Source organism: Zootermopsis nevadensis, unplaced genomic scaffold (genome assembly GCF_977971745.1).
Source record: "Zootermopsis nevadensis isolate Lab colony 2312 unplaced genomic scaffold, Znev_1.0 Znev_ptg000022l, whole genome shotgun sequence".
NCBI classification, from domain to species: domain Eukaryota; kingdom Metazoa; phylum Arthropoda; class Insecta; order Blattodea; family Termopsidae; genus Zootermopsis; species Zootermopsis nevadensis.
The window spans coordinates 21693433-21709551 of NW_028259154.1; the positions used below are offsets into that span (position 1 = coordinate 21693433).

The following is a 16119-nucleotide window of genomic DNA, read 5'->3' on the forward strand; positions in this document are numbered from 1 at the left end:
AAAAAACCAATAAAATAACCCAATGACTTATTGACGTGATGGAAGGCGTCAGATGATAATATGTCCGACTGTATTTCGACGGTACACGATTCGAATCTCAGCCGATTGCAAGTAGGGTTCGTAATAATGATTAAGATGTTTTTGTGGTCCCATTAACCTTTCCATATGAACAGCAGACTACTTGAAACAAACTATGAATCTTCCTTTCCCGTTCCTTCCACTTCATCCTCGTGTCTCATTTTATTATTAATAAGTTAAACAAAAGCCATGCACCCACAACATGTGACGAGAGGAAATAATTTGTACATCGGAACTCGGACATAGCATTTTTCTGGTGGATGCTGAAGCCATTACGAGGTTCGTTGTTATCGGTAGACGGTAAAGTCGATAGACACACTTGATGAAAGATCAGTGCGACGTCTGTAGTGATTTATAGCCAGTCGAATAGAGAGAAGTTACTTTAGAGAAGACTTGTCGTAATCTTGAACATGATTGCGTTTCGTATATTCGAAGGGCAACTCCATTAAACCAGTATCACTTAACTTGTAATTTTTCAATTTCAATTTCATGACAAGACCCAGCAGTACAAGGATAAATAAATTATAATACATTATCAACAACAACGAACACAGAGTAAAACATAATAATATTTACGAATTATTCAGACTTCCTACTTCTAATCACAAAATGAATAACGTCATTATAATAACACTTTATTCAGTAAAGCATCAACTAAATTGGCGTAATTTAGCTTGTGGTACTCATAGAAGTTAGCTTTTAAATTGGTTTCCATGAATTAAGCATCCTCCCATATAACTTTGATCACCATTGCTTTTAATATTATGAAATTGATAGGTAGATACAGAATTCTTTTCTTTGTGCACATTACTCACGCCCATTTTGATTATCTGCGTCATACGCACAATTTCGTCATTAGAGTTGCCATAGAAACTACAGACAATGCGCTTATTTCACTGTCCGTGTGCACAGGCAACAATAATATGGGGTTGTGGTAGTTTTACAGCTGTCCTTATTCTTGATTTTACAATGTTCTTCCAATATGTCACTGTTCAAACCAACAAATGCTTCAGTCTCGCTTCAATTCACACATTTTATTCTACTTTTATGACAACTTCTCCTCCCATGAATAACTAACAACTTGGATGTGACGAAGTTTTAAGAATTGCCTATTTTCATCTCAAAGCAATGTAATTTTAAGGCTGAACACATTTCTCCTGATATGAAAGACTAAAGGACATTAATTTCCTACAAAACGTGGTTTCTTCAGTTTTAACGTAGAATCGTCAATTGACTTTGAGGTACAACCATAAACAATATGAAGATTTCTGTCTTCTGGGTTGTTGCGCTGTATAGTATGGTCGATGTTTACCAACGTTTCTGAGGTCATACTGCCTCCGTCATCAGAGTATGATAATTTCTGTCTTCTGGGTTGTTGCACTGTGTAGTCTGGTCGATGTTTACCAACGTTTCAGAGGTCATACTGCCTTCGTCATCAGGGCGATGAATATGAAGATTTATGTCTTCTGGCTTATTGCGCTGTGTAGTCTGGTCGATGTTTACCAACGTTTCAGAGGTCATACTGCCTCCGTCATCATACACACCGCTGTGAAAACCTCAAATCTTACATAAACAATATATATAATTCAAGCAGAAAATAAATTGTTATAATATATTACAACAAATTTGCGAAAGATTATGCTCTGAATTCGGTACTTCATTGGCATCCTTCATTTCTTATTAGGGACTCGCCTCATAATGACGCCTTCAACTTCAGTCAAGTCCCGCCATCGTACACGCTGTTGCACTTCAAGTTGAAATTCAATGCACATGTAACAGCAAGTGCACAAATCTTTCGAACAGACTGTTACTTCATGCTCACATAAACGAAGAAAGATTTATTCAACCCGTGCCCCCACTCCAACACCTTTCCAGTTGTAACAAAATTAAATTGCTTGTTACGAAAACAGTGCAGTAAACACCGTTTCAATCCTAGCTACTCGCCGTATTATAGTTTGTTTCGGAGTGGATGTTTCAATATTACAGAGTGTACAGTCTGTCTTAATAAACACTGTACCAATTTACATCAGTAACAAGAGTTGCGTTCTAATAACTAATCTCCGTAATGTATACCAAATTACAGCCATATTTCTGTCTAATGAAAATCCATCAAAAGGAGTTATTAGTAAAGCATAATTACTTTCATTCAACTTCATCTCTCCTTCCAACTTAATGTTATCGCTGAAAGTGTAATCTCAGATACTGAACCAGAGAACTTAATCTCATTAAGACACTACAGATTCCTGCTCGAAATAATACCTTCATGATTGAATATTCTTCTTCAATATTCATTAAGAGAAAGTTGTAATAGTGCCACTTTCCTTGCCAGGAAAAATTTACCCAGAAAAATAAAAGAAAGTAAAAAACTACCTTCACGGAGCACAATCCCTCTTCAAAATATGATAGTTGGTTGGCTAGTCAAGAAATTTCCAGCCTTTTATAAAATAGAAGGCCCGTAATTACTCTCAAATAAATTCGCCACTCGCCTCTACACTGAGACAGATGATTGTGGTTCATAACCTCAACAGCTGGGTTCTTGAGATTCGCTTCTATATTACATTGATACATATGTCTACATTTTCCAAGTGGTCTTTTCAATTCAGGTTTTCTTACTAAAATTATTATAAATTTTTCGTTTGCCCCCTGCGTGCTGCACATCCCACCCACCTTATTATCCCCTATTTAATTACTCTGATAATTTCGTGCGAAGAGAGCAAATTATGAACCCTCTCATTTTGAAATTTCAGCAGCCTCTCTTTTCAGTAGAAAAGAGAGAGCATAGTCTACTATACCCATGCGCTGTCTCTACCTGTATTTTCCTCTTTTATTTTTTGTCTGTCATGGTGCACCCTTGAAGGAGGGAGGTGTCGTTGCGATAAATTGAAATGCTCTCCTGTATCTTGGCAGTACTCCTGGGAGATGACCTCAGACGAAACCCTTCTCCCATGCCTTCTGGTGACAACAACCACAAGAAAAAAGGATTTCCCCATTCCAAAAATTACTACAGGTACTACCAGTCCTGCTGGCACTATGTAGCAAACTAACAGCTCCCGAACGTCTTTGAATGCGTTTCGGGGAAAAAAAGCGAGTGTCTGGGTAAGGCGTCTATCTAGCGGTGCAATGCTTTCATTATTTATTTGCCTTAGATCTACAGTAATGTTTCAAGAGTTTTAAAAAATTAGGTAAGAGATGTAGAGTTTTACAAAGCAGTCCAAAGATTACAAGGAAAATACATCTGTGTACATACTAAAATATTAATCAGATCTATATTTTATACGCTGTATCGATTTTTATACAGCAAACAGAAACACTTCGGATAGAGTTTCTCGTGAAGTATCTTCACTAAACAGATGCAAAAACATAAAATTAATATTGTTTTATGTAAACTAGAATCTGCGTTAGACCAATGAGGATGAGTATTAAACTCGTAGAAGCTTCTAGTGTCCATTTTCCTACACTTCCAAAACAAAATCTGTTAGGCAATTTTACAGGCGAAACATGCTTACGGACAGACAGAAACAACATCACCACATTGAGCTTATTTATGCATCTCGTGAAAAGAAAGCTTCCTAACATAAAAATTCCGGGCAGGTATCTTTGTATTCGACACCAGCCACCGAATGAGCTGACCGGAAATTTTACGTCACTTACGTATGCCACAGCAGAAGTAATACTGAGTCGTAACCACAGCCCACAGCTTCCAATGAATAAAAGACGAAATTCGTGAGATAAAAGTTGCTTTTTATAGGCAGAAGAGGAAATGTCTGGTTGGGATTACAGTGAACACGAGTGTTCACGCTGTTTCCTTACGCCACGTTTCGGTCATACCGTGTATGTCTGTCTGTCCAGATTTACCTGGGACAGGGGTTCTCACCCTTTTTCGCTGGCGAGCCACTAATTCTAATTTAACACGTTAAATGTACCGCTAATCAAATGGGTTCAGGGAAAATGTATTTATGTTATTATTATCTTTTGATTTTCTTACTTAGTTCGCGTACCACCAGTGGTACGAGTACCATAGATTGAGAAACGCTGACGTACCAACCCCCGAGGAGCTCCGAAAGGAGCGCTCTGCTCTAGTATTCCAAAAAGTACGCCTTTCGAATCATGTTTTACGTAATTCGTCTTTCACGTTCTAATTCATTTTTCATCTTTTAGTGTAACTTCGGCTACAGATCTCAGGAAACACAATTCATTGGTTTCAATTCCGCTGTTATTTTTCATCTGAATGTCGCTCATTCCAGACCACGTCTCGTTGTTAAAACGCCGTAAGCAGAATGATCATCTGCACGAGATGCTCTTCGTAACTCGCTGTAAACGTCTCACTCAGCACTTGAGACACTGAGCAGTGTGTCGCTTTATCATCATGTATACACAGTACTACACCCGACCAAGGAAACACAATCAACTAGCCAGTGTGGTATATCGTGGCGCAAGAAATGCCCCGGCCACACATCCATCCAGGCCTTCAGTTTCTGCGTAAATCCGGTAAGAGAGCAGAGATGGATAGGAAGTGAGGCAAAACCCCACGGTCACAGACGGGGATAAAGGCAACGACATACATTATTCAGTTAAAACAGCCGCCAAAATGGAGTCGTGCCACATTACTGGTATTGGATTTCTTGTTCAAAAAATATATGTGAATTTTGTGATCTGTGGTAAAATCATCTGCGGTGGTAATAAAAGTTATTATAAATTATGGAGAGTAAAAAGCTTGGTTTGTGCGACATAAATTATGATTCTGGGGTCAATACAAACACATACACCGTTGATATTAACGGGAAACTTTTAAATAATTGTTATATTACTGCATAGAGCAAAAACTTAAAAGGTGCTCTGACATGAATTGCGCAATTGAGTAGTTGAAAAGTATTAGGAAGTAGCAAGAACGCGGAAGAAGGAATATAATGACGAATTTCGGATTTAATAGTAATCTCACAGTATTATTAATTTAATTTAAAAGTACGAGATGGTACGTGTAAGTAGCTTTTAAATCCTCAAACGCACACATTATTTTTGTTTTGAAAACCTGAAGAGATGAAGAAGAGACGATTTCTGAATCTTAAACTTGCAAGCACGAATAATATTAAAATGGTTCATAAAGAAATAGGTTATAAGAAAAGGGATGGATTGAAGTAACTGAAGACCGGAGCAAATGGTGGTTTCTACTTAGGCGAGGTATTTAGTGGAAAGAGAAATTTTTACAAGATCTGATCCTCATTATTCAGTTCACGTTCTTTTATCGTTTCTTGTTTTCAAAAACATGCATACACAATTTTTGTAAGTTTTATTACAGCTGTTACCGGTAATATACATTCCGTTCAGCCCATGAAAGTAAATTAAATGCAGTATATGAAAAAACTCGTGCACCTACACGGGAACCTAAAATCGTAAACGGCGAGACAGAAGACGTTCTCAAAATTCATACGGAGGGTACTCACTCCTTAAAAACATACTCTCCCATTTATATTAATGTAACTGAAAGACGACTTTCTTTAATACTGCAGCTACTATACGTTCAAACAATTTAATATTATTAAAATATTATTATTGCACAAACCCGCTTATGTCAAACGCACAAACTTCTTAAGTTTGAGAAAGAAGCATAGTATGAAAATGTTACGAAAGCGTGTTACAGTCGTGACTTTTTAAGTTTTCTTATTTGCAACAAAATTCAATGTTAACTTGCTGGAATATTTTAATATCTTATCTCTGTCGGCAGCTGCAGCATTGAGACCGGAAAGTGAAAATGTCAAGACCCTATGAAGAATGCTCGACGAAAGTGGCGGTCAGTAGTGCAATGAAGTACAGCGCACTGTACCGATACTTCTGCAAAACGCCATTCCCTTTGCCTGGAAGAATCTCAGACCCTGAGCTGAGCTTTTCCAACAGGGCTGGGAAAATAATAAAAGCACAAATCTGACCCGTGGTTATACTGACATTTTAGTAATTCATTTGTAGTTTATTAAATTTCGTTTCCAACAGCTCATTTTACGTAGCAGTGAACTGGACTGCATACGTGGATAATTTAAGATACTATCCCAGGTTTTGCCTGACAAGAATAAGGAATGCCATAAAAATTCTCAGTAAGGATATCAAGTCTCCGAGCCGAGACCTCGCAAAGACGAAGTGATGACCACTCGATCGTTATTTTCGGTTCATATTAGTAATAACACAATCATCTAAAAATTTATGAATCGCATAGAGAAAGTATTAAACAGAGATCAATTACCTTACAACCTTTAACAGCAATATTAAGTGACACTAATGACAATCTCAACTCATGAAGTCGGAAAACCACTGATACTACAAATCTGCTGACAGCATTACGTTCATACCAAGTTTAATGAAAATCCATTAGTACATTTAGGTTAGACCGTAGACCCTTGGGCATCTCGGCGCCATGAAACTGAGTTTTCTCATAAAATAAGGAAAGTACGGTTAAGTAATTACTCACCCCTGGAGCAGAGACAGCCAAATGGAAATCTACCCCTGAGCGCTTCCTGCGGGCGTCCAGGAAACGCCTGGTCGGTTCGGAGGAGGCAAGAGGACAGCATTTCTGGGCTGACGATGGGCGCTATGTATATATAGCGGGAGAAGGAGCAGTAGATCTCTGAAATGAATATATGAAAAAGTTGTGAGGGGGGAAAAGGCACTCCGGATCCTCAAAGAGGAAGAAAGCGGTTGTCAGCTGTTAACTCTCTCAGAAAACGCGGATATAATCTGGCGTCAAAAACGGTTCAAGTCCTCACAAACTAAAGATAAACACGCCTTGATGTTTGTATTTAAAAACAAACTTCGATGACTGATTGATTCTTCATTTATTTAACTAACCTTTTTCAACTGCATAGGCTTGGACAACAAGTAGGAAAACTGCCAGACATAGATTGGACAGGTCGCGGAAAAAGGCGGTTGAGTAGAACAAAAGAAGTTATTCTGTCAGTTTCTTAGAGGAACTGAAGAAAATCGCTGAAATCATAACCACGATTGTCGGTTTCCTGGCAGATATTTGAACGTATAAATTCCTTAATACTGTAAAGCGGTGAGATCAGCAGCCACGTTTGGTAGCAGTGCCAATTATCAACAAGTGCAGAACTCTCTTTCAACAGAAGTTCAAACATCAAGCTCAGAACAAAACCGAGAAGAATTAATGAAGCCTCCTTTCCTCCTCATATCGCCCCCCCCTGGTAGTCTAACTAAAGTAAATTTGTCACTCTGCAAAATCATGACGAGGTAAGACTTGTCGCTTTCGAAACTGTAGTACTTGATGGAGATAATTAATGAGCTTCACGCTCCGTCCATTATATCTCCTAGAAAAAGCCCACTGTGCCCATCATGTAGGAGAACGGGTAGGGTCTACCGCTGGTCTGTATGTCTTGACAAAGACATAAATATTCTCCTCTGTCGTGAATCGAACTCCGGTCGTCAGTTTGCCGACTGAGCTGTCACTCTCTCAGGATGCATATCGGGGGGCTAGACATCTTGATCCTCCGTGTAAATAAATTCTCCTATCAACAGAGGAACCTACTACGTTATAGAAAGTAATGAATTCTTTATCACAGCATTATAATTTATGTCCCTATACAATTAAAAGTATATTGTTTCTATTTCGCGTTTAAATGAGTAAAATATAACAAAAATAAGTTGACAGTAACAACATACCAGCTCGTGGAGAAACTTATTTCAGTCATTAAGTCTATGGAACTTCGACTTCCTTGTATTTTCTTAAGTAACTCAAATACACAGTAAATCACTGTGTAATTATGCTGAACTCGGGTTTAATTATTCACTCGAAATTTACTCACAATTAAAAATCACTTCAGAACATCCTGACTTTGAATATCTACCAAACTTCAGGCTTATTGGTACTGTGAAGACGTAATGGAACGCCATTTAATTTTCCGACTTCATTTTCGATTATACGAAAACTCAGACAGTTCAGAGAAGAAACAGCAGGAATTTGTCTCAGAAGCACCAACAAATGGCTGAGTAATGAATCCATTCTAAGCCGTTAATCGCGATCTAGCACGCTAGCAAAAGCTTGTTAAGTTTTATTGTATTCGAAGTATGTTTACTCTGCTTTGAATACGGATGGATGTGCAGCGAGAAGGAGGCTAAATATTGTCGGCTTTATGTGTGTCTGAGTTACAGTTAACGAAACTTTGAAACGGCAACAGCATTACTACACGCCTGCGCATTGTAGTGAAATCTTAAAAGCTTATATTGGTAGCACTGCACATATAGCAATATTAATAAAGCAAGCGTTAAAATGTAATTGCTACTTAAATACATTACATGAATACTAGGTTTGGCACTCTCTATTTGTGTGAGGTATCTTTAATATGCACGGTGTTTCGGTAGCTATCTCTACTGCCGTTTTCAGTTGTTTCGTTTGTCATTATACTGGCAGACATTACGTTTTAAGTTAATATTAACGGCGTCTGGAAATGAACCGAGGCTGTTTACAAAACTTAGTCGGGTTTTAATACCCTGTTAGATTTTATCACATAATTTAGTTACGCTGAATCCAGCCACAATGATTCCAGAAATAAAGAAATACTATCGACTGAGTCCTCTGTAGTGTGTTAGGATAATGAATGTTAAACGTGGCCTGAGAGTAGAAAATAGATAAGGAGATATTTATGTCATGACGACATAAGTTGTTCCATTACGTATAATACCCAATGTAGGCCACACAATGAATCAGAGCAACACAAAGGAGATGGCATTTGTTTAGTCGTTAGTACTACTGTTGGTCAGAATGAATATTGTTTCCAAAACAATTCCATTTCCCAGCCTAGGAGACCCCTTAAGCTATTAATTTCCTATTGGTGGATTTAGTGTCAACCGTAACGACCTATGGCCGGAAGGCGCAGTTACTTCCGAAAACAAGTGCATATCGCAATCCCTACGACAGACAAAGTTTCCTCCCTCCATCGTCTCCTATTCACACAGGCCACCACCAACTAAAATTAATTTAAGCTGAAATAAAAGGGCAGACGGAATATTTATTAGTGAGATCAGTGTGGAATGCAGTCAATGGATGATTCTGATAACTTCTGGCACTCGCCCATGTTTGCAGAATAAATATTAGGTACAAGGTTTACAATAGACTGAAGTGATCGTTAGAATTCTACCGCAAACCCAAGAAATTACCATGGTTCCATTTCCAGGAAAGATGAATTCTGCATCTCGGATAATAAGCAAGGCAGAAGAATGGTGTTAAGGCCAAAGTTGCTTATTTCGAAGAGAATATTACTGAAATAAACGCGACACCACCGAAAACAGTCCTGGGTTCGAGTCCTGACGAAGAAGTTTTTTTTTAATTCAAAACCAAGATCAAGACAATACCCTGACTCAATATTACATTTTGGGACCATGAGCCAAATGGAACCCACAAGACACGATGCTGCAAAACTGACGCCAGGCGTCGCGACGCCAATCATCGTGAAGCTGCTTTATAGACCATCTATAGTATTATTTAGTCCCGGGATAACATGAACACAAAATTGCAAAATCGACGCCTCCGTAAGACGCCGTATTTAACATAAACCTCGGATGCCACAAGACATGGCATTGGAAAATGGACGCCAAGCGTCGCGACACCAGTAGTTGTTACGAAGCCTAAAGGCGCCACATTTAGAGCAAGAGACTCGGGGTACCAGTGGGAATGTCAAAAAACGACGTCAAGCGTCAAAAAGCCTAACGCTCCGACACCAGATATTAAATGTAAGTGAAGCCAACAGAGTCTTCCTAACAAAATACAACATTCTAGTAAACCGACGCCAAATGTGGCGACGAGTATGGCAGAGATAAGCCTCCGGAACCATATACAACTCTAACAAATTGACTCCGAGCGTCGCGACGAAAAATTTTACGCCGCCGAAGGCTGGGACGTGGATAGACTTTAAGATATACAATCAAACCTTACCTAAAATATGCTAACAAAACCTAACCTAAACTAACCTAGTCTCACACCCTATCTGTTCTTACCTGCCCTGACCGCGCCAGACCTGATGAAATCTGTCCGAAGCTGTCCAAACCTGTCCCGCGATGTGTCACAGCGTGCGACGGTAAGCTATATTTTACGTAACATTCCCAATTGGAGGACAGCAATGTACTGGGCAAGAATAATGTGACGTGGCGTCGAAGGGACAGACGGCTGCCACTGGAGGGGAGGGGCCGCCCTACTCCCCTCCCTGGCTAGCAGACGCGGGCTACGGGTGTGACCGTCGCTGAATGTTCCAAGACGATGTATTTCCCTCGCCGAAAGAAAGTTTCGGGAAAGAGAACATAAGAGATTCTTGGCCCGGAACGTTCAGCGAATGGGCCGACGGATACGAGTCGCCTCCCCGAATGCTGGTGGTCGAGGGTGGATTAGAAGGAACAGTGGTGGACAGTGGACAGTGAGTGAACTAGCTAGAAAGGGAGCTAGTTAGTGTGCGCGAAGAACACCAAGTTTGCGGACCGGAGCGGCCAGACAGAGAGTACTTGTGGACAGAGCTGAGTGTGTCGCGTACTCGAAGAATTAGTTTTAGCAACAGTTTTGGCCGATTTGCCTGTGTGTAGACTTCTGTAAATTGATTTCTTTAAATAAATCATAGTTGGCATAGAGCCCAGTCGTCGTCACAATAATACGGAACTGAGGTCGAGTAGATAAAAGCAGTCTTTGAGTTGACCTGTGCTGAGGACTTTCGCCTTGTAATCATTTTCTCACTTATTTTCAGTTCAATATCAGACAGTATTAGAGAAGAAATGGACGAAGACTTGACACTAGCGATTTCGGCAGTAGCACTGCGGGCACTGTGCTTGTTTTTTTTTAAAAAAAAATATTCACCGCGTACGTAAAAGAAAACAACACTTCACCATTACGAAGATCAGTTTTTAACGCTGATTAAGAAAATAATCGCTGTTATCCTTAGAATTATACCAAACATAAAGAGGTGCAGATTTATAGATTACAAGAAGGTCGTACATTTATGTACCAATAGGCTTTAACAGTCGTTTATTCATTTTTGTGCAATCAGGATGGAATTGTTTATTGTCTGCCTTTCTGTGGCTTGGCTCATCACTTTGTCCGCCGCTTAAATAATAAAAGAGAAATAAGAAATGCCTGTCAGTACTGACTGAAGAAGGACGTACAGACGATTCGCTAAACGTCGAGAGCAGTGTCCTATTTTACTGTGTTGTTGTTAATGTGGATAACCATAGTCCGGATTTTGTTTCCCCTTTTCATAAAGCAATAAAGGATAACAGCATCAATGCATTCCTGTCTGTGTCTGTCACCATCAGTGCAAAAAATTCTATAAAGCATCACACTTTGTGTCCGTAGGATGGTCAGATAAGTTAGCAATTCGTTTTGCCATACTCTTTGTACAACCGAGGCCGTACTGTCTATGTACACGCTGCAGGCTAAATTCTCATTTCATTTCTGTCATGTCACGAATATACTGTACCTATCAAGTGAGGTTATTTCAATGAAGTCATAAGTAAAAGGGCGTATGCTTTCTTTAGGCGGAATAAAATGTCAGTTTTTTAAAAAATGTGATTGAAACATTAATTTCCAGGGGATTTAATCTCCAATAATTCATATGTTGAGGTTTTCATTATATTGTATAGACTACAAAAACCCTTTAGAATCGTTAAAATCATACAACATGCAGAATATATTTTGACGAAAATTATATTAAAAATACTGAAATCAACTGAATATAAGCACAAAGCCACATAAGGCCCTTTAATTTAGATAATATATTTTTATTGTCCTTTTGTACTTATTACAGCGTCTGGTTCAGTTGACAAGATTAATGCGTTGTCCCAAATTATACCTGTAGTTAGGCTACTTTAATTTCAGTCTCTGTCTCTCTGTCTCTCTTTCTCTCTCTCATCCTCTCTGATCACTTGTTTTCACGTATTACATTTTCGAAGCGACCATTTGACCTGCCTCGATATAGAAGATAATTATTTCTAGAACGCCCTAATTTTGGATTTGACAAAAATGTTTGAGAGGAAATTTCCAAATTAGGAGCTTCATAATTTTCATTCTTTAACGTAGTATTTTCAGGTACTTAAACTACCTGCACGGAATCTGTATCACGCATGGAAAATTTATAAATAGATGCTGTAAAATCTGTCACATCAGAGACGTAAAAGTTTGTGAGAGGATAGCATTAAAATCGATCTTCAAAAAAATAATGCGCGAATTTACCGACTAGACTGACCAATCACGGAACAGAGCCTATTGGTGGGCTTTTCAAAATTGGTATGATAAATATTCGCTTCCAACGAGCATGGAAATTGTTAATTAGCTTAGTAACCGCCAACTTATCGGATAATTATATTATATAAGTGGGTAGTTAATAAAATACGAGTGCTATAAACCCGAGTACTTTCTACTTCAGTTATAAACGGTGTTTCATTGCATTGTCAAAACACAAAAATGCAGCGCCATAAAAATCCGATTTTGATATCTGTTTCTGAATCTGTGAGGGAAGTCAGTGCCATATGAAGCAATAAAATTCCAACAGCAATGGAACTAAACTAGTAACTGAATCTGTGGTGTTGTCGGGAGCTGACTGACTTAGTATATAGATCGCCTTCATACAGCGGCAACTTCTCCGACAACTGTGCTTAGAAGCAGTTATATGTGAGAACGCAGGTGCATATTGTATTCTAGCAAAGCAACGTTTAATGCAATATGTGACAGAACTGAACGTCTTAACAGAAATGTGGGAAACACGTACTAAGACGGTAATAATTTACAGAACTTAATAAAACAGGTCTCACAATATCCTCGCCTCCTTGCAATTCTGATAAATTTATCGACAAATATTAGCATTTTCTTTTCGTCTATAAAGACAACTCACTCTATGAAAGGCCTACACATGTGCTTAAGAAACTCACAGTTTTTTGGAAACCAAAGTTTCACTGACGTTTTCAAAAAGTCGTCCATTGGAATCTTTTATGAGCCACTTCAATTCAGCCATGTTCAAATTAATGGCGATTCATTTATATATTATCATCTGATCAAAACCGAAGTCTCCCAGTCGATCTCATCCCGTAATATTCCGCTCTAAAATATATTTAAAATGATTAACATTATCATGTCTGTGTCATGCATTGCCTGACTTACCCTTATACTCCCAAGCAAAGAGCAGACAACAGTTTACGGAGTTATGTAGGCCTATGTAATTTTTCGAGACCTCCGAACCTTCATCTTTCCTGAGCCAAATATATTCCTCATAACTTTGTTTAGAAACAGTCTCAACCGATACTCTTCTCCTAGAGCGAGATACCAAGTTTAGAGCCAGGCAATGTGTTCCATAAACTTCGTTAATGATGTTAGGCCTTGTGAAGAAGGCAAATTACGAAGATACTTGTTATGAAATTTTCTCCTTTCCTTTGTTACTTATCTTTCTTACATCTGAAACTCTTGCTGATAACTTTGTTTCCAAACACCGTCAGTCTATTATGTCAATCAGCCTTTCTACGTCTTAATCCTAACATCTTGGCAGCCTCATACCAGCGTCTGTAGACTCCCCATAGAACTTGATTCTTCAGTTTGGTAACTGAAAATCTGTAACGGGAATCCCGAATGCAAATTCCATATAAAACAATAGAATATCTATTTAGATGTATGTCTATGAATTCTTTAACTGGTGTTGTGTCTAATTCCTGAATTTGCTAGAAATCCAAACAAGTATATCCCGCTGTTCTTGTCATGAATTTTATTTCTGCTGACGTCTTCCTTCTTTCATTTTGTTTGCATATACCCCAAACTTCGCCATCGTAAGTCGGCATAGATCGTGCTAAAATCTATTAAAGTTGGGCAGAAGATTCCACATTAAAGTAGGCAACAACTTTTTCACCAATACATACATAATACGCACATTTACTAACAACAGCATTCTTCTACATTTCCTTCTTGATTGTGTGTAATTAACTAAACTCACGGCCACATTCTGACTCATTAGAACACAGTTATGTATCGAGCGTCATCGTATTGGTTGTTGACTTGATCACATGACGCCCAACTTTCCAAAACATATGGAGTTCAACGCGTCCGTTCTGTATAATTCCGCCGTGCATATTTTTAACTGATCTCCACAAAAACCATTATTTCAAGTCCTGAAAAAAACGGAGTGCAAAAAAATAATATTCTTAGTGAAGCTTCTCAATTTCCGACACCGTTTCCATTTCTTCGAATTCAGACTACGTAGTTTCATGTCACCGAAGCGTATGTAACAGTTACATTGGAAGTGTGAACAAACTCTGAGCTTTATATAAAGTTTAGTATCGAATGATTTCCCGTAGTATTATTTTGTTGCCGAGTGTAGCGCGAGTCAGAGGTCATGTCCCTGTGGGAGGCTTCCCGCTGTCCGCGGTGATTCACTTCCGAAGACCTCGTTGGATCACGACATAAGCCACTTCTACCATCCCTCGATATGAGACCTTCTGATGCTAAAATCCGAAGCAAACAAGAACGTTTTATGTGTGTCATATGAAGGCTCTATAAAAAGTTGTATTCTGCTACAAACGTTATCATGAGAGCTGATGATGACATGATTCATCCATGTATTTATTTTCAAACCTGTGTCTAGGTTTCCCAAGTAGTCTCTTCCCTTCACGTTTGCCGACTACTGTTTTTGTGGGTTTTTCGTATCTTCCATGTGTGCTACATGTCTCATCCATCTCACTTTTCTAGATTTAATGACTTGAATAATGTTCCGTGAACAGCAGAAATCATTATGCAATTTCCTCTAGCCCTTGCTACTCGTGTGGCTTCTGGTTTTAGATACTCCCTGAGGACACCTACCCAGTTCTCCAGATCCCACGTTGATGCTCTTCCTCTGTGGTACTGAGTCAGTTACTGTGTCTCACTATCTTTATACTCTTATAACACTCCTAACACATGGCATGTAAACTCTTTGGTGATTCTGAAACGTTGATAAACTTCCCCCAAACTACATGGCGCTACAACCCAGAAGACAGATATTTCGTTTAACTTTCCTCCAGATTACCTCTCATGTTGTTTGTATAACAAACGTGAACCTTTAACTAAATAACTAGATGGCTTTCGAAACCAGAAGGTTCATCACCGAATTAACCAAAGCCCTCCACCGTGAACCTCTCATACAAATAATTTATGTGCAGCCCACGTTTAGTATTCTAAATCAACACGTTTCCCCAAAATTATCAAGAGAATCGTTTAGTAATTGCAATTCTCCTCTGCAGTGACGTCACTTTCGAGGCCGTGTACAAAGGCTTCTACCCCAATTCCTCAACTCGACTGTTGGATCAATTTACCTTCGTTGAATCTCCATAATGTATACCGAAGGTAGAAAACTCTAAACAGTGGTGCATAAAATTTAAAATTTGAGATAATTAATTGCAGACATAAATCTTGCTGATAAATTGAGTTCCGTCATGCAAGATTCCGATACAGTAATCTTCCAACAGATAGCAGCATAGAGGTTACTACTAATACTAATAATAATAATGAGTGGCGTTCAATACATCTGTTACCGTAAAATATTCACGCAAATTTAAGTTGTATGCATATTATATAATTGTACATATCCTCAAGCCGATTTTGACAACTATTTAATATTACCTTCCTATGTTATCCTAAGCCATCCAAATGGTGTCTTCTCTTCATGTGTTCCGATTAATATTCTGAAGGCATTACTAATTTCTCCCATAAGCACTACGTGGACCGCTTGTATCATGCTTCATAACCCCCCTAATACAGTGGTTCGCTAACAGACCGGAAAGAAACTGTCACATTCCTGTAAGAAACTGCATGGCTCCCCCCCATGCACTAAAATGTTTCTGTTTCAAGTCTAAGCGACTATCAGCTTCTCAAGAAGAACTTTGTTCCAAGAAGTTTGTTTTTGGTTACTTAATTTATCTTAATGCAAAAATTTCCCTCAGAATCTTCTTTTTAATCATCCCCAATCTCACTGACATAGCTTTTAAACTGTAGTGACGTAAGGTTGCATTAATGCACGACAGCATATTTGTGGTTACTGATGGTGTCTT

At 38.7% G+C, this 16119-nt stretch overlaps 1 protein-coding gene across 4 annotated transcripts in view; it reads right to left on the minus strand.

Moving 5' to 3' along the window:
- Positions 1 to 16119, minus strand: part of LOC110840498 (dipeptidase 1) — a 254454-nt gene that overhangs the window by 223075 nt on the left and 15260 nt on the right. For 3 of the 4 annotated variants that reach the window (XM_087353977.1, XM_087353974.1, XM_087353978.1), the window contains exon 2: positions 6536 to 6691. The exons of the other annotated variant lie outside the window; for it this stretch is intronic. The gene's annotated coding sequence lies outside the window, so the exon portion shown is untranslated. The remainder of the gene's footprint in view (positions 1 to 6535; positions 6692 to 16119) is intronic. 4 annotated transcript variants of the gene reach the window in all.